General features: G+C 39.0%; 1 protein-coding gene across 3 annotated transcripts in view; it reads left to right on the top strand.

Annotated features, from left to right (window-relative positions):
* The window catches only part of mix23 (mitochondrial matrix import factor 23), a 42087-nt gene that overhangs the window by 446 nt on the left and 21762 nt on the right, over positions 1-19879 (top strand). The window contains exon 2 of one of the 3 annotated variants that reach the window (XM_088322211.1): positions 14856-15003. The exons of 1 other annotated variant lie outside the window; for it this stretch is intronic. The gene's annotated coding sequence lies outside the window, so the exon portion shown is untranslated. Of the gene's footprint in view, positions 1-14855; positions 15004-15217; positions 15243-19879 lie in introns of those variants that run through there. One more of the 3 variants, XM_088322209.1, reaches the window with a different exon arrangement.

The raw sequence follows: 19879 nt of genomic DNA, 5'->3' as shown, positions 1-19879 counted from the left end.
GATCGTACGAAATCCTTCAAAATGCTTGAATTTCAATGGTGTGCCTGCAAATGAAATTGATCACCGAAATTGAAATTCTTTCCATTGCCGTGACTCCTTGCCGTCTGACTCATCAGACGGATTTTAGATGAGAATAAATGATCTGCATTTTATATATAGATGAGAATAAACAGTATAAAGTGTGGCTGCCTGTTTAGGTTTGGTTGCCAGCCAGATTTAAAGTCAAACAACACAAAATCTCTGACAATGCTAAACAGTAAAACATATTTTTAAAATATTACCTTTTCAGTGCCAAGAATAAATAATAAAAAGCAAAACAATGAACTCATATCTTCTGCTAAACACGCAAAAATATAAATTAATATAAGTAAAATAAAAGGCAAAAGATCAGCATTCCCTAATATTGAATAGATTAATGCACGCTGCATCGAAGCAATCAATCTCATTTAAATGCCCAAATTTGGCTTACTTTTCTTTCTTATTATACATACAGTTCATTCTTTTTGGATTCTGTATTAAATGATGAATGAATGATGAATAGTGTCGAAAGATAGGAGTGAACTTTTGAGGAAAAGAGAAAAGTTTTCTGGAAAGAAGTGAAAAGAGTAAGAAAGAGCGAGTCTGGAAAGGAAGAGAAAGTGAAAGATAAGGAATGGTAGATTGCTGGTTAGCGGTAGTGCAGTCAGAATGAGATGGTCAGAGTATTTTGAGGAGTTGCTAAATGTGGAGGATGGAATAGAAGTGAGAGTCGAGGCGATCAATGGTTTGGAGAGAATGCCCGTGTTGGGTGATTTAAATGTGAAGCCTGTGGAAACATGGGGGGGTGCAAAAGGCAGTGAAAGAAATGAAAGGGGAGAAGGCACCCGGGCTGGATGGTTGTACTGTTGAATGCTTGAAAAAAGGTGGCACAGTTATGATTAACTGAACGCTTGTTGAATGTATGCTTTTTAAGTGGTGTGGTTCCTGTTGATTTGTGTAGTGCCTGTGTGGTGCCATTGTATAAGGGTAAAGGTGATAAGTATGAAAGCAGCAATTCGAGAGGTATCAGTTTGTTGTCTGTGTATGGAAGAGTCTTGATTAAGAGAGTGAGAGGAAAACAAATGAGGTGGTGATGGAAGAGCAGAGTGGTTTCAGGAAAGGAAGAGGATGTGTGGATCAGGTGTTTGCAGTACAACAGGTGTGTGAGAAATATTTTGCAAAAGGCAAGGATGTTTGTTTGGCTTTCATGGATTTGGAAAAGGCGTATGACAGAGTTGATGGAGAAGCATTGTGGCAGGTGATGGTAATGTATCGAGTGGGTGGAAAGGTGTTGGAAGCATTGAAGAGTTTTTATGTGAACAGCAGAGCATGTGTAAGAGTGGGGAGTGAGACGTGTGATTGGTTTCCTATGTTGACCGGTGTGAGACATGGAAGATGGATTTGAGAAGGAAATTTAATGTTTTTCAGATGGTATTTGAGGAGTATGTTAGGAGTGACAAGATTGGATAGATTGAAAAATGAAATTGTGAGAGACAGAACTAGTAGTTGTGGAACTGAGCAAGCGCGTGGATAAGAGAGTACTCGGTTGGTTTGGACACATGAAGAGGATGGATGAGGAGCGAATGTTGAAGAGGATCTATAGAGCTGAAGTAAATGGAAGGAGACCAAGAGGAAGGCCGCGATTGACGTGGATGGATGGTGTTGTGAGTACACTGCAGGAAAGAGGTCTAAATATAATGGAAGCTAGAGCTCTTGTTTGTGATAGGAAGGAGTGGGAGAGGTGTTGTGAAAGGATATTGGGATTGTGGACTAATTGTAAAGGATGGGCTGGGCACCCGTATGATGTGGCAGGGGTAAACCAGTGAAAGCTGTCGGGCCCTGCTGTTAAACAGAAGAGAGTGTTGTGTCACCCTGACCCAAGTGACACGGCCGCTTTCTTGTGTCCCGTTTCATCTGGAGGGACGAAAGCATGACCAAGGTGCCTAACTTGTTTGGGTGTTTGGGCATTTGGGTTGGCCATGGTCCAAAAATGTTTTTGTTTGTGTTATTTTTTTATTTTTATTTATTTAATTTTTTTAATATATTTTTTTCCCTTTTTATTTTCCTTGTTTTTGTATGTTTGTCTGCTGTCGGTCACCCCTCTTGAGGGATATGACCATGGTATCGGTAGTATTAAACTCCATTATTACCCAACACCTATTAAAGCATTGTTGAGGCAGAATTCATGTCTGTTTCTAGCAGCCCATTGACGCAAAAAGACAGTAGATCATAGAAAGGATCAGTGCAAAATAGCAAAAAGTATGTGCTAGAAGCAAGAAAGCGACTTTCTTTTAGTCATCAAAGCCAACAATAATTTTATTTTGATCGACTTCTTCCTTTAAAGGCACTGGAAAAATTGAAGAATTGGCCTTAAGTGCTTAAAATGCGCTTGAATTTGGCCATGAAAAAAGTACAGTCAAGTCATGTTTATTTATAACCCCTTAATCACAAAGAGTCTCAAATGGCTGCACAGACCACAGATTATTGCAAACTGTCAGAGCTATATATTATATAAACTCTGTGTTGGCAGAATTACTCAGATAAAATCACTCAAGTTTTAAAATCTCCCTTGCGAAGGAGAGAGCACTGTCTGGAAGCCATCTCGCCAAAATCTCTCAGACAGAACTGGCTTACCTCCGGTCAGGGGTGTGGTTTCTTTTGAGTTGACACATAAACAGGAAAAGGAACACACATGAGCGCGACTTCACAATAAAAGGATATAAGATAGAGAAACGTATAAATGATGAAATTAGACTGATGTTTGAAACGTGACTATGTGTGTGAGATTGTTTTTATATTTAGGAATATAAAAACAGCTTAATTTCATTGTATTGAATTCTGAGAAATGCACATATCTCAAAACAGCCAACTTTACAAAACCACAGACTATTATTACACCATCCCCAGATCTCAAACTTACATGAGGGCAAAGAAAAACTCAAAAACCTCAACATGAGGAAAATAAAGAAACTTTGCACTAAACATAACAGCACATTCAGTAACAGCTTAAAGGGACAGTGTGTAACATTATATTTGTTCTTCCTAGTGGTACAAAAGACTTTAATCCAGTAAAAAGAAAAACATTTATTTAAATACTAAATACAAATACAGGAACTATCATACCACTGTTAATTTTTATTTAAAAAAAATCATAGATGGAGAAATTTGTCTTACTTTTACACAGTGGAATCCCTAATTGGGTCGGCACCATGTTAGTCCGCCATGCTGGCCCTCGTTCGTACCAGACAACACAGACCCATCTAGTGGTCAAATATTTTGCGTCCGGGCTTTAAGATGAAAACAATCATAATTTAGTGCAGAGGTTTTACATTATTGGTAATATATTGATCAAAGGGACCCAAGAAAACCTCTTCTGTTGCCTTTTTTGTGGTTTTCATTTTTTCCCAACCTTTTTTTTTTCCTGCTTTTCATATTTTCATTTTTATTTTTTATTTCCCCCCTACTTTTTGCTTATTCTATTTGTTTTCCTTTTTCATTTTCATTTTTTCTTCCTAGCTTTTTACCTATTTCTTACTGCCTTTTTATCTTCCTTATTTTTTCCTGACTTTTACATTTTTTTATCCTTTCCCCTTTTCTGTTTCTCCCTAGCTTTTTACCTTTTTTGCTTTGGTTTTTTTTTTTTCCTTCTTTTTCCCTTTTCTTTGGTTTCTTCCGTTGTCTTTTTTTCGTTTTTGTTTTGCTTTATCCCCCTTTCCTTTTTAAGGCATTCTGTGCATAATGTTGCATAATAATTGGTAATGTATGTGAATGAAGGTAACAAAAAACAATCTGAAGAGCTGCTTGCGAGCTGAGAGGCCCTTTTCAGTGTGCCAAGCCAAAAGAGCGGGTTTTCGAAACCAAGCCAGACTTCCCACCATTGGGACAGAGGGATATTATGCTTATTTGACTGAGAAGAGCTATCCCCAAAGGCCGGTAACTGCTAATTCTTACTAACCCGTGGCACGTTACACAACAGGCGACGCACAGATAACAGACCAAAGTTTTGAGATCAGTGAAATGAATGATAATCGTCCACTACGAGAGGCTCCTCCGTAAGGATTGGCGCACACACTGAGCTGTTGGACGCAGGCGAGTCCCCGCCAGTATCCACCGGCATACACGGTATTATATTAATGGGACATCATATGCGCTCCCTAGACTTCCGTCTGTATTACATCCACTTTTCTTTGGGTGGGCACAGCGTGTCCGAGGGTGGTCAAAATCTAATGACAATATACATAGTAGTAAATAAAGTACAACTAATAAAACATGGTTTTTATCCCATTGTCTCTTTGCACGTCAACATCAAAAACCCTACGACAGAAATACTACAAAAATGCAACAGTATTGCTATAAAACTAAATCTTAAATTTAGTGCGTAATTAACTGGGAAATATTAAATAATTTTGCTTTCATTCTTGAAATAAATAAATACTATAACCAGGGATCAGAATGGAGATTTTCATTTTCAGCTGAAATAGCCAGCGTCCAGGAATAAACCAGGGCGGCACCATTTACAATGGTGTGCCTTTGGCAAGTACAACCGGGTGGTGCCCATTCTTTTCCAGGCCAACTACTTTTGCTGAAATACTACAAACATACCAGTACCGCAATACTATAATATCAAAATACTACTATAGAAATATTATGACAGAAATACTACCAATTTAAAGCTACAGTAATGCTACAGAAATACTAATGATAAACTACAGAAATTATACAATGGCAATACTACTAAAATATTCATGCAGAAATACTACAAAGAATCTACGAAAACAAAACTACACTTATAGTCAAAATCCTAAATCCTTACTACTAAAATCCCACTGCAGAAATACTACAAAAATACTTCTATAAAACTACAGTAATACTACGAAACGATGTATCTGATTAAGTGCTTAAAACAAGAACTTATATCTTTTGCTTTAGTTGTGAGTATTTCAAAACCAATTTGATGATACTACAGGAATCTATTGAAATAAAGAAAACAAAGAAATAAAACATGATTATGTCTGGATTAGTGCTGCATGATTAACTGAAATCTAATCGTCATTGCAATGTGAGGTAGTGCGATTGTGTAATTCCATAACACTGCGTTTTTTTCCCTCAAGGATTTATGGACTGCAAATCCAAGGTTTATCTATCTATCTACCCTGGTCATATCCCTCGAGAGGGGTGACCGACGGCAAGACAAACGCGTACAAAAACTACGAAACGATGTATCTGATTAAGTGCTTAAAAAAATCATTTTTCTTTAGTTGTGAGTATTTCAAAACCAATTTGATGATACTAAACATATCTATTGAAAAAAATAATACAAAGGAAAAAAAACTGGATTACGGATGCACGATTAAATGAAATAAAGAAAACAAAGAAATAAAAGATGATTATGTCTGGATTAGTGCTGCTCGATTAACTGAAATCTAATCGTCATTGCAATGTGACGTAGTGCGATTGTGTAATTGCATAACACTGCGTTTTTTCCCCCAAGGATTTATGGACTGCAAACCCTAGCAAAGCGCCCCCAGAAGAGGATGCTGTTGACATTTATTTCACCTCTTAACAATCCTGTAAAGTCACCAAAAGTCTCAATCCAAGATTTATTTATCTATCTACCCTGGTCATATCCCTTGACTTGAAAGGGCTGACCGGCGGCAAGACAGACGTACAAAAACAAAAAAAAAAGTAGCAAAAAACACACACAAAAAGTTTTGGACCATGGCCAACCCAAATGCCCAAACACCCCAACATGTAAAGTCAAGTCATGTTTATTTGTATAGCCCTTAATCACAAAGAGTCTCAAAGGGCTGCACAGATCAAAGACTATTGCAAACTACAGACTATTATGACACCATCCCCTCATCTAAAACCTACATGGGGGCAAATAATGCACTGATACACAGATATTGTCAACATAAAATATAGGTTATTCATATGCTATATAATTGAAGTGTGTTTTAAGCTTAGATTTAAACATTTCCACTGAGGTTGCAGATCGAATCTCAGGGGGAAGAGCATTCCACAGCCCCAGGGCCCAAATGGAGAATGCTCTCGAACCTGCGGATCTCTTCTTGGCTCTTGGGATCACTAGTAGAACAGCGTTTTCAGAGCGAAGGCTCCGGACCGGAAAATAAGGGGAAATTAAATCTGAAAGATATGAGGGAGCAAGTCCATGCATGATTTTGTATACTCCCAACAGAACCTTAAAATCACATCTTAAGCTAACAGGGAGCCAAGGCAGGTTATCTAAAATTGGGGTAATCCTGATCAAACTTTCTTGTCTGAGTTAAAAGCCTCGCTGCAGCATTTTTTACTAGCTGAAGGCTCTTGATTTTGGACTTCAGGAGACCGGAGAGTAGTGCATTACAGTAATCGAGACGGGAGGTAACAAACGCATGAACTAGACAATTCCTGCAGCAATCGTAAGAGTTGTGATGGATCTGGCAGATGTTGGTAGAGAACATTGAGTTGTTAGTATTATGAGTTAGCATAGAGTTATTAACTCATAGAGATGTATTTGTAATTTTTTACTTGGTTCACCCCCCGGTACTGGCAAGTTCATTTGAGATGGGCCCATAACCATTAGCAACAAGGATATGCCTTGTGGAGGTAAAAAAAATCACATTCATGGTAATAACATAGTAATAAGACTGTTATTACACTTTAAAACATAAAATTTACATGTTCAAAGGAATGAGCCATTCTATTTGAATTAGCCCATCCGGAATGCATTGAGTCCATTCAATTCGCTGAGTCGTTAGCATGTTAGCATTAGAATAACTTTTCAGCATGAAGAAGTTAGCATTTAGCCATTAGCATCACTTTTTAGCATGTATCCATTAGCATAACTCATTAACACGAGCCCATTATCATAATTTGTAAATATGAAGTCGTTAAAATATTGCCATTACCAAAATTCTTTGGCATGAAGAAGTTAGCATTTAGCTTTTAGCATCACTTTTTACCAGGTATCTTTAAGCATAACTCATTAACATGAGGCCATTAGCATAATTTGTAAAAATGAAAAATATTGCCATTACCAAAAATTTATTAGCATAAAGCAGTTAGCATTTAGAGGTTAGCAGCAATTTTTTAGCTTGTATCCATTACCATAATTCATTAACATGTAGCCATTAGAATAATCTGTAAACAAGAAATCGACGGCAAGTAGCCATTATCATAATTTTTCGGAAAGTAGCAGTTAGCATGTGGCCGTTGGCAAAATTTGTTAGCATGAAGCGGTTTACATGTAGCAGTTAGTATGAAGCTATAACAGTTGGACATTATCATAATTTTTCAGCATGTAGCTGTAAGCATGAATTGTCGATATTTAACTGTTAGCAAGTAGCTGTTAGCATAATTTGAAAGCAAGAAGCAGTTAGCATTGACCAATCAGTGTTTACAGCTCGCATTAGTAAGCATAGCATCAGCCAATCCCAACAAATATTTTGGCTGAACTTGCCAGCCCAATTCTTCGCCAACAGTGTTTACAGCTAGCTTGCGCTAATACTTGGGCTGGCACAGCCAGCCCAACTCGTCAGCAACAGTTTTTACAGCTAGCATGAGTAAGTATAGCATCAACCTCTCATCGCTAATACTAATCACCGACAGTGTTTACAGCTAGCTAGCGCTAATACTTGGGCTGGCATAGCTCTGCTAACGGCGCACATAGCTGTTAGCATCCTCTCGCTAGCATCCACTTTTTGGAATTCACCATTTACCCATGGTTAAAGGTAATGTGGGTCTGGCCTCCTCAAGCCACCCTGGACAGTCTCTGGTTAATATGACTACCCTCTGGAAAAGCCCTCGTTTCCGCTCATTAAAATGAGGCCATTAGCATAATTTGTAAATATGTAGTCGTTAAAATATTGCCATTACCAATTTTTTTAGCATGAAGAAGTTAGCATTTAGCCGTTAGCATAATTTTTAGCATGTATCTGTTAGATTAACTCATCAACATGAGGCCATTAGCATGGTTTGTAAATATGAAGTTGTTAAAATATAGCCATTACCAAAAATTTTTAGCATGAAGAAGTTAGCGTTTAGCCGTTAGCATCACTTTTTAGCATGTGTCCATTAGCATAACTCATCAACACGAGGCAATTAGCATACTTTGTAAATATAAAGTTGTTAAAATATTGCCATTACCTAAAATTTTTAAAATGAAGAAGTTAGCATTCAGTCCCAGCCCAACCCATTGCCGACAGTGTTTACAGCTAGCATGCGCTAATACTTGGGCTGGCTGTGCCAGCCCAACTACTCGCCAACCGTTTTTACAGCTAGCATGAGTAAGCATAGCATCAACCTCTTATCGCTAATACTTGGGCTGGCTATTCCAGCCCAACACTTTGCTAGCTGTTAGCATCCTCTCGCTAGCATCCACTCTTTGGAATTCACCATTTACCCATGGTTAAAGGTAATGTGGGTTGTGCCCCCTCAAGCCACCTCTGGACAGTCCCTGGTTACTATGACTACCCTCTGGGAAAGCCCTTGTTACCATGAGAAATGAATGGGCCCATGTATTCCGGATGGGGAATTCTCAAACCCATTCATGTCTATGTAAGTAATCTGTGTTGTGTGTTGCATTGCCATCACAACAATAATAATAAAAAGATCTCGGGGGATTATATTAGTTGTGCTTGCTTCGCTGCACTTGGCAATGTAGTCGTGCCTTGCTGAAGCCATCACAACTAATAATAATATTTTGGAAGAGATTAATAGTTGTGTGGCAATGCCACTCACAACACAGTACAACTGTGCTTTCAGCTCAGTTAGTACTTAGTGTTGTGTGTTGCATTGCCATCACAACTAATAATAATATCTCGGGGGATTATGTTAGTTGTGCTTGCTTGCAGCACTTGGCAATGTAGTTGTGCCTTGCTGGAGCCATCACAACTAATAATAATAATAATATTTTGGAAGAGATTAATAGTTGTTTGGCAATGTCACTCACAACACATTACAACTGTGCTTTCAGCTCAGTTAGTAATTAGTGTTGTGTGTTGCATTGCCATCACAACTAATTATAATCACCGCATCCGAATGAGACAGCAAAGGGCGAATTTTAGTAATATTGTGGGGATGGAAAAAAATCTGTTCTAGTAATATTCTTATCGTGTGTTTGAAAGGACAAATCTGTGTCAAATATGACACCTACATTTTTGACTGAGTCACTCGGGGTGATATTATATCCATTCTTTTATCTCAGTGAGGCAGGCCTCCAAATTTCCAGTTTAGTGTGGAGGATTCCTCCATCGGAAGATATAGTTAAGTGTCATCTGCGTAGCAATGAAAACTGATATTATACTTGCGAATAATATCACCTAATGGAAACATGTAAATACTGAAAAGAAGGGGGCCAAGTACTGAACCCTGCAGAACACCACAAGTAAAAGGTAAGGGCTCAGATGTCATTCCAACTATTCTAGAGAGATATTATGGTCCACAGTGTCAAAGGCAGCACTAAGGTCCAGCAGCAGCAAGAGTGATGAAGCACCGGAGTCCATTGCCAGTAGAAGATCATTGGTTACCTTAATCAGGGCTGCCCCAGTAGAGTGGTTAGCCCTGAATCCTGATTGGATTGATTCAAAAAGATTGTTCTCCAATATAAAATTATTCAGCTGGTGTGACACAACTTTTTCAAGTACTTTAGAAAGACATGGTAGGTTTGACACAGGTCCTTAATTACAGAAGCTTTCTGGATCAAGGTTGGGTCGTTTTAGTGTAGGTTTAATAACGGCGGACTTAAAAGCCGCTGGAACTACACCTGAGGAGAGTGATATGTTTATAATGGTTAGAGCTGAAGGTCCAAGGGCCCCAAAAAGACCTTTAATCAGCAAATCCGGAAGCGGGTCAAACAGGCAAGTAGTTGGTTTGGCCGTATTCACCATCTGGTTAAGATTATCGAGTGACAGATCACTAAATCGGAAAAAAATCCCTGGACAGCCACCATGTCGCGCATCTTTAGATTTTATCCCATTAATATGAGATGTATTAACATTGTCTTTAGAAATTTCTTCGCGTATGCATTGAATCTTCTTATTAAAGGAGACCATAAAGTCATGGGCTAAATGGGTAGAACTATCTGGTTAAGATTGTCGAGTGACAGATCACTAAATCGGGAAAAAATCCCTGGACAGCCACCATGTCGCGCATCTTTAGATTTTATCCCATTAATATGAGATGTATTAACATTGTCTTTAGAAATTTCTTCCCGTATGCATTGAATCTTCTTATTAAAGGAGACCATAAAGTCATGGGCTAAATGGGTAGAACTATCTGGGATAATCTATTGCCTCGTTGGCTATGGTACTTTGTCGAAAAGGATTTTGGGGTTGTTCTTTTGTGCCGCAATCACCTTTGAAAAATAGGCTGATTTTGCAGAGGCAAGGGCTGGTTTATACTTTAACACTTTAATACTTTAAGCACCTCGGCACCCAAGTTGGTCATGCTTTCGTCCCTCCAGATGAAACGGGACACAAGAAAGCGGCCGTGCCACTCGGGTCAGGGTGAGACAACACACTCTTCTGTTCAACATCAGGGCTCAACAGCTTTCACTGGTTTACCCCTGCCCCATCATACAGGTGCCCTGCCCATCCCTTAGAACACGTCTAAACATCCCACTATCCTTTTACACACCGCTCCGCTCATTCTTATCACCAACAAGAGTTCTAGGTTCCACTATATTTAGACCTCTTTCCTGCAGTGCACTCATAACACCACCCAACCACGGCAACCATGGTCTTCCTCTTGGTCTGTTTTAAAATGTAACACTCCAAAGTTTTGTTCCTAACTAAAATAAACACTGCAAGTGCTACTAACATGAGCAATCTAAGTTGGAACACACAAAAATAGTACGCTTTTATTTTTGCCTGATTTTTTTTTTTGGGCAATGACAGGCAAGATGAGTGTAGCGTGGGCATTTTAGCTGGAAAAGCGCTTGGACACATGCATGAAACGTTACATATTCCCAGGTCAAATTTGATCACAATCTGAAAACTAAACTTTAGTATATTGCATAATTTTCAAATGTTATGCCTCGGCCTTTCTAAAAGCGGCCATTTGGGGATTCCAAAACGAACAGTGACTGGTGACATCATATGGACTTGTCTCTGAACAGTCCGACCGCTCACAGGCAGGTTGAAGCATGTCCCGAGAAATAACCCTTCGATGCATAAGTGGGATCAAAAAAATGACCCCATGGGATATTATAAAAATAAAAAAAGTTGAAATATTGTGGTATCCCTAATAAAAAATGTGTCTGACATGCCATTAACATTTTTTCCCCTACTAATTTTTGACCCTTCTCATGGATTGTGTCTGAACGTGTAGGTCATGAATCCAAGGGTTAAGTACTCACTAAAAAAAACTAGCACTGAAAAGAATTTTACCTAACTTAAAATCCAAAATCGCATCAAAATTGCAATACTGTTCTGAAAAATCATATTTATACATGTTTTTTTTTTCTGAAAAGTCGCTCAGCCCTAGTCTGGTTGTATAAATTTCATCGATGAAAAAAATGGGTCTGGCCAAATGTTTTAACCCGATATGCCCTGCAACTCCAAATAATTGCCCACCCTTGCTCTAAGTTGTTCATTTTATGTGTACTTTGAGGCGACAGAGCCAGGGCAACCATACTGTGAAGAATAGTGCTAAATTGCAACACAGACTTTTTGTGTTGTCGTCATCAGTGATGGCCACGATAATGGACCAAATACAATTTGCTCGTTATTGTTACTGGAGGATTAAAGAGAACTTTAATCACTTTAACGCTGATGACTTGGAAAGGGTAGTTTAGCGTTTCTGATAGATAACTTCCACTGCTACTTAATTCGGGTGTATAAATTGAGTACTTGGATTTGTGTTGGAATAGGTGGAAATATCGTGAGTAAATATTGAATAAAGTATTGTCAAGCCTCACGTTTTAATTCTCTCATTTTAATCCTATTACCTTTTATATGAATAATGTTGGCAAAAACACAAATTTTGCTCAGAGGGCCCCATAAATGTTTGCATACATCATCGCGGTGTTTTCCATTTAAAGCCCATTCCTTGTGGAAAAGAGCAGCTTGCCATTTACCTCAAGTGGCGCCAAAGACAAAACAAAAAAATGAGCACCACCGTAGTTAAGGCCGCTGTGTTCAAAATGTAGGATAAAAAAATTGCATCTTGTAGTCTGAAATTTACGGTACATAATATGCAAAATTTCAATAACAGCCATCCCGGTTAGATCAAGCGTTCCTTTGTTTTCATCATAATAACTGGGGTCAGGAACGTTTGTTGTTCCAAAGAGCCATAATAGCAAGATTTTTTGATTTCTGAGAGAGCCATACCATATTTTAGGACAAAATTCGGCAAAATTATCTTAACCGCTCTCCAGACAAAAGCTAAATTATTTTAGCACATTTTATTTCTCTGAATGACATAAAATGATACATGTATGAAACGATAATAATGCTGGAGCCTGTGTCCCATATCAACACAGGTACCACTTTAAAATGGTCTACCTCCCACAGTTATTTAAGATAATTGAGACTCATTCTTCCTTCTTTCCAAAATGATGGTTTCAAAACAAGGTGCAAACCGAGGCCTTTTGTAAATATGTCAGAAACGACTGCAAATGAAAAGCGTCCCTTCAGCGCAATGGTCTCGTGTGTGTGCGTGCGCGTGCACGCGTTCTGCTCACCCATTTCATTTGTTCTGTTGTTTGGTTAGTATTTTGGGGTATAGTCTCAACAGTGAACATGCATCACTTAATAGGCTTCCGTATGAAAGTCAGGCAATTTTTCTGTATCTTTTTCAAATGTACTTGACATACAAGAAACCGAAATTCCGTTTCCCCACTCTTCAATGCGCAGATGTACGCACTTAAAATAACCCACCCCAACAAAGTAATCAACAACAATAAATAAATTGTGCACACTATAAAAAAAGGTCAACATCGCACTCTGAAAATAAGCCACATACTTTTAAGGCTGTGAACATGACATGTCTGCAATTAGTCAAATAAAATTTACCATGTGCTAATTCAGCATGTTCATCAGTGCAAGAAATGTATTAATTCAAACCCACCATTCCTGCTAACTTATTAACACTACTGCTACAACTATTTATTTCACTTATTGTAACATATCACTTATTAACTTGCATAAATAGTGTTACCTCTAATCCAGCAATGGCCAACCCGCGGCTCGTGAGCCGCATGCGGCTCTTAAACTATTTTTTTGCGGCTCTTTAGGAGTTGTAACATGACGTGCATCAAAAATGTTTAGCCGGTGCTGTCATTTGCCACAGCTAGATGGCACACCGACAATGTAAGCCTGTTTGAGTGATGTCAAACAAGCGACGAGAAAATATTTGCCTGACAAAACTTATTGTAGTCAATTTACATGAAATTACCTCTTGAAATAGCAGGTAAAAAAAAGCACAGCCAAGCAGGAATATGAAGAACACAGGACGTTTTTGCCAGAGTGGGAGAGTTTATATTTTGTTTATTGAACGTAATGGCAAGCCTATCTGCCTTATATGTGACGCAGCATTAGCACATTTCAAAGCTTCAACTCTTCAGCGTCATTTCAGCTCACTCCACCCTAACGTCAAATAGAAATTTCCAAGAGGGACTGAACTTCGTGAGAGAAAGTTGTTAACTATGAAAAGCAACGCAGAAAAACAGTTGCATTTTTTTCCCAAAAATTATGAAACACTCGGAGACCATAACACTTGCATCGTAGCAGTGAACTTGGAACATAGCACTGGCTAAAAAGCCATACAACGAAGGGGAATTCATTAAAAATGCCTCAATGAATCCTCTGAAATCCTGGCTCCTGGAGACAACAAACTAGAACAGAGCATATCAGATGTTAAACTGTCTCACCACAGTATGGAACGAAGAATATCCGATATCAATGCAGCTGTTGAATCACAGTTGCACACTGACCTTCAAACATGTGAATATTTTAGTGTGGCATTGGATGAGAGCTGTGACATACAAGCCTCAGTTGGCAATATTTGCGCGGTCTGTGTCAAATCAATGTGCGATCAAAGATGAACACCTTGATATTGTGCCATTGAAAGACAGAACCCGTGGCAGAGATGTGAAAGAAGCAATGATGGCTGCGTTTGCAAAAGCAAATCTACCCACATCGAAACTAACTGCAATAGCTACGGAATGAGCGCCAGCCATGATCGGATCAATGAACCGGCTTGTGGGGCAGTGCAAAGCTAAACAAACATTTCCAGACTTTTGGGATTACCACTGCATCATCCACAGGAAACAACTCCTGTCTAAATCACTTATATTTGACAACGTCATGAAACCTGTGATGGAAATCGTCAACTTCATCTGCAACCATGCGCTAAACCACAGGCAATTCAGGAATGTCATCGCTGAGCTGGACCAAGGGCCTCCAGGTGACCTGCCGCTGTACTGCACTGTTAGGTGGCTGTCAAAAAGCTAGGTACTCTTTCGCTTCTTTGAGCCTTTGGATGCAGTGAAACTGTTCATGGAAGAGAAGGACAAGGACTATCCCGAGCTATCAAACCTCAAGTGGATTATGGATCTGGCATTTTTATTTGACATTGTATGCCACCTGAACAGACTGACCCTGACCCTGCAGAGTAAGTTAAAAATGCTGCCTGACCTGATGAAAAGTGTGTTTGCCTTTGTGAATAAACTAAAGCTGTTTAAGGCGAATATTGAAAAGGGAGATTTAACATATTTTCAAACTCTGCAAAAGCCAGTGAGCAAGTCACCAGCGCCGCCCTAAAAAAGAAAACAGATATGTAACACTGATTGAAAACCTGAAAGCTTTGCGACCCATTTCTGTGATCTACAACAGAAACGACCACAGATTACGTTCCTCGTCAACCCATTTGATGCGAAGACAGACCGTTTGAAAGCCCCACTCGTAACAGAAGAGGCTGCGGCTGAGTTGGAGATGATTGACATTTTTGAGGAGGACTGACTGAAAGCTGTTTCAAGAGAAGGTACAGTTGAGTTCTGGAAAAGTAAGACAATTGAAAAATACCCCAACATCAAACGAGCTGCGCTTAAGATACTGTCCGTGTTTGGGTCAACGTATGTCTGTGAGTCTGTTTTCCGTCCTGAAACATGTGAAATCAAAGCATCGATCTCTTTTGCTTAGAGTAGCAGTAACAGAATTCAACCCGGATTTGAAGAGTATTGTTCAAGATAAGGATTGCCAGAAGTCTCACTAAGCAGCAAAGTAAGAGAAATATGTTATGCTTCAACTGAGTTTGTGTGTGTGTAGAACAGTGCTCACAATGATAACTGTTGAAAATTATTGATGTTATGTTGGTTTGCGACCCTACTGAGGATAAGCGGTGCAGCTGATGAGATGTTGGTTTGGTTATTTTCATCAGATCTAACAGAGTAGAGATCTGTGTATGCGTGCATACATGATTAAAAGATGTTTATGTGTACCCAATTGTAGTAACAAAGAAAAAAAAAACAATCGACGTGCTAACATTGACAACTGATGGGGCTCTTTTTAGTAACACAGATAAAAAATTGGCTCTTAGTCGCTGAATGGTTGGACACCCCTGCTCTAATCGATTGCAGTTTTGGGGTTGGACACTATAAGACATTTTTAGCTAGAGTCACAGCATTGTTTAATTCTTTGTGCCTTCGTGAACTTTTTTCGTACGGTGTGAAGGGCGCAAATGCCGCTTTGATGGAGGTTTGTTTACCTCCTAGTCCAATTGTAGACGCACCTTCTTCGTCTTTTACTTGTAATTTTTTTGACATGCAGTGATAATTTTTTAGGTACTGGCACAAATGACATGTTTCCTCTGGACCTAGCGACAACGCGAAAGCAAATTCTGTATCAGGCGTTTTCTTCTGTTCCACGTCAGCTTCGTCAAAACCAAAATAGGTCCAAACAAGTGATGTACCGCCCTTTTTCAGTACAAGTTTCGTTTCCTTCACGTTTGTTGACTCTGGGACTATGTTTACGGAGTCCGCCATGACACTCAATGAGCCCACACGGTGGGTTTGGCATAATGTGGTGCTTGCAAACTTTGAATCGTGTTTTTTGGCTTGTGCTATTATTAAAACTTGCTTCTGATTGGTCGGCGCTTTTAAAACTCGAACAGTAACAATTATGGTTGGCCAAAACTCCATCACTCATTAGAAAACAATAAAAAGAACGCACTGCTTTGCGGTTTCACAACCGCACTACGTTTAAACTTAGAATTCAGACTGCTACCCCCCTACCGCCTTCTTCTTCCTCACCGCCCCCCCAGACCTTTTAAACCGCCCTCAGGGGTGCGGTACTTCCTACTTTGGGAACCACTGGTGTAAAGTGTTATGAAGAGGCGAGCAGTTTTATTTGAAACGAAAGTGGAGTATGGAAGCTTTATGCTGTTGAGGAAATGGTTGGATCGCTTTTTTCGGCCACTTTTTGCCACGGAGGAGTAAGTTGCCCAACTCTTGAAGCTCATCTTCCAAAAGTAAATTATGTTTGAACTTTATCTTTTATAGAGCATATTATTTAACGAAATGTTTATTTTTTTTTAGTACAAAACAATACAGGTTACTTATACAAGCCTCAAACATACTCCTATAAACCTTAAACATACAAAATATAGCACTGAAGCAATATACTAACAAATTCAACTTACGAATGATCGTCCGGAACCTCTTAAGTAGGGCAGCGTCTGTACATAAAATACACAATATTATAAATCAGCACAATTGCAGAGGCTACAGGTGGTCACATATCTGACCTCTGATCAAATAGTCTTGAAGTTTGTTTAAAAAGGACCCAGCTTGGCTCTTCCTTTAGTTCAGTGGGTAAACAGTTCCAGGGTTTAGTGCACATGTGTCAAACTCCCGGCCCGCGGGCCACGTCCGGCCCGCCGTGTAATCACATCCGGCCCGCAAGACCATTTTACATTAGTGTTATTAATGGTCCGTCAATTAGAACAACGCCGTCTCTTCCCTGGACATCATATTCTGACGTTTTAGTCACTGTACCTATTCCTTCATATATGACGTATACTATACTATATACCAGGGGTCGGGAACCTATGGCTCGCGAGCCATATATGGCTCTTTCTATGAGTACCTATGGCTCAGAGACAAATATAGTTGCATGCAAATTTTCTCAATCTCATTCAAAACCTGAGCCATTAATCCTGTTCAGATACATGCAAAGCCAAACCAAAACTTAATTACAAAGCAGTACTTTTCAGAGTATATAGGGCACGTTTTCATTACGATTTACAGTCAAGGTGACACACATAAAAAACTCGTTTTGCCTGCACAACGCTAAAGAATCCTTTATTTAAAAGCTCACTATATAATCTGTGTTCAGTGTTCAAAAACTTTTTGATGAATCCACGGAACAAATTATCACCCTAACCCTAACCCAAAACACCGAAAGAGAACTTAGTTATTTGATTTGGTGAGTGGGACGGATCGGTGGAGCTATGAAAAAGTGCAAGCACTCCCTCCCATCTCTCGCCCTACTCCGTTTGCGCCAAAGGTAAGCACATCAGGCTCCCTGTTCTCAGAATGTTGTGACGTTTTAAAAAAAAAAATTGTGTAGCATTTTCATATTTCTACTTTTGACAGGAGATATATTAAGGAGAGCAAAATCTTTTGGGATATTTAATTTGTTTTTAATATATACATTGACATAGGAGCAAAGGAATTTGAATGTTATTTTAATGTTAAGTTGTTTAAGTTAAATTTTAAGTTGTATAATTTAACAAGATATTTTTATTTACAGCAAAATAATAACTACTGTATAAGTGATTTAACGTTTAAATTTAATATTCTTGTCTGTTTTTATTCATATTTATTTTCCAAAAACATTCAGTTTAAGTGTTTATCCTGGTTGGCCCGCGACCTTAAGTGTGTTTTGAATTTTGGCCGCTTGTGCAATTGAGTTTGACATCCCTGCTTTAGTGCCTAGTATAGTAAGAGCTGATTGTCCAAGAGTAGTAATCCGCATCAGGATTTGACAGTTTCCGCTCTGAGCTCCTCTGGTTTTGGAGCCCACAGCCCTAAGGGGAACTATGCTCTTACTAAGAACCTGAGGGGCCTGTTGATGCAAGCATTTCTAAATAAGCTTCAACTGTGCACATTTAATGAAGTTTCAAAAGATAACATTTTTAAGTCCCCATACTAACACAATTATGTGACCTGGACTTCTTATCTAGAATTTTAACTGCTCTATTGTAAACCATTTGTAGTGGCTATTAGTGCCTTTGATATATTTTTGGAAATATTCAGTACAGAATATAATAAGAATAATATAAGTAAAGCATCCGTGGATAACTATGGGTTGATAAAGAAAATTCAATAAACTTTGAACTTTGAAACCGTGTAAGAAATTATATATACCAATTTGCTACATAAGAACCACAACAATATTAAAGATATTTGGAAAGCATTAAATTCCCTAATACAAGGTAATAAAGTAAGTTATGCATATCCAAACTATTTCATTGACAAGAACAGTGACAATTATATTTTAAATCAAACCGTGGAGAATTTCAATAGTTTTTTGTGAATGTTGGACCGAAACTAACTGCAAATATCCCTGAGTGCAGTAGCAAACAATTCGAGTCACTGATAAAAATGCAAAGACCATGCTTTTGTGTGGAGTAATGGAATCAGAGGAACAGCACAACTGAAAAAGAAAATCCAATTTAGGAGATGGGATGATTCAGGAAATTTCTAGAAATCAGCTGCTTCGCCCATGTGACGAACGAAACGGTGCACAACACCATCAGAGGGCACATTTGACCCTAAGAATAAATGTTGTCAACTTTGCGCATATACGGAAACTTCAGTGGTATGGTCACGTCACAAGATCATCAAGACTTAGAAGATAATTCTGAAGGGCACAGTTCAAGCGGGCAGGAGGAGTAGCTCAGGAGGTAGAGCACTCGTCTTGGGATTGAGGGATCCCAGTTTGAATCCCGGCTCGTCCGTGTTACATGTCGAAGTGTCCTTGGGTAAGACACTGAACCCCTAATACCCACAATAAGCAGGTTAGTGCCTTACATGGCTGCAAGGCCGCTATTGGGAAATGTGGAGCACATTGTAAAGCGCTTTGGGAAGTCATTGACTTGAAAAATGCAGATCACTTCATTTATTTCATTTCATTGGGGATATTTATTGACTGATAAAAAGAATTTGATACTATCCATCCATTATCCATCCCCGCTTTCTTCGGGCAGTGGGCAGGGGACACCCTGAACTAGTTGCCAGCCAGTCACAGGGCACACAGAGACAGACAACACAGTCGCTCATTCACTCCTGGGGACAATTTGAACCGGCCAATTAATCTGACATGCATGTTTTTGGAATGTGGGGAGAACATGCAAACTCCACACAGGAACTCTGGGAAACTATATGTGAAAATGGGAGAGTTGAGATTTGAATACCTTGACAACTGTTGTAGAGTACCACAGGGTTCGGTCCTGGGTCCAAAGCAGGGCTGCCGGATTGACCTAAATCTAATTTACATTGACATGTGACGTAGTGCGATTTTGTAATCACACAACACTGTGTTTTTTTTTCAAGGATTTATGGACAGCAGACCCTAACAACGCGTCCCAAAAAATGGAGCTGTTTACTTATATTTTTCCTCTTAACAATCCTGTAAAAATCGCCTAAAATCTCATTACAAGACGTACCCAAAGTAAATTGAGTGCTGTTCTTGAACCATTTAGAGAATATGGACAGTTTTGGTCTGTTTTGAAAGGTAACGCTGAAGTTTTGTTCCCAACTGAAATAAACACTGAATGTGCTATTAACAGGAGGAATCTAAGTTGGAACACACAAAAATAGTAGGCTTTTATTCTCGCCTGATTTAGGTTTTTTAAT

The sequence above is a fragment of the Urocampus carinirostris genome, chromosome 18, assembly GCF_059441175.1.
Source record: "Urocampus carinirostris isolate Australia breed hairy pipefish chromosome 18, RoL_Ucar_1.0, whole genome shotgun sequence".
Lineage (NCBI taxonomy): Eukaryota > Metazoa > Chordata > Actinopteri > Syngnathiformes > Syngnathidae > Urocampus > Urocampus carinirostris.
This window is presented reverse-complemented; position numbering and strand designations above follow the sequence as displayed.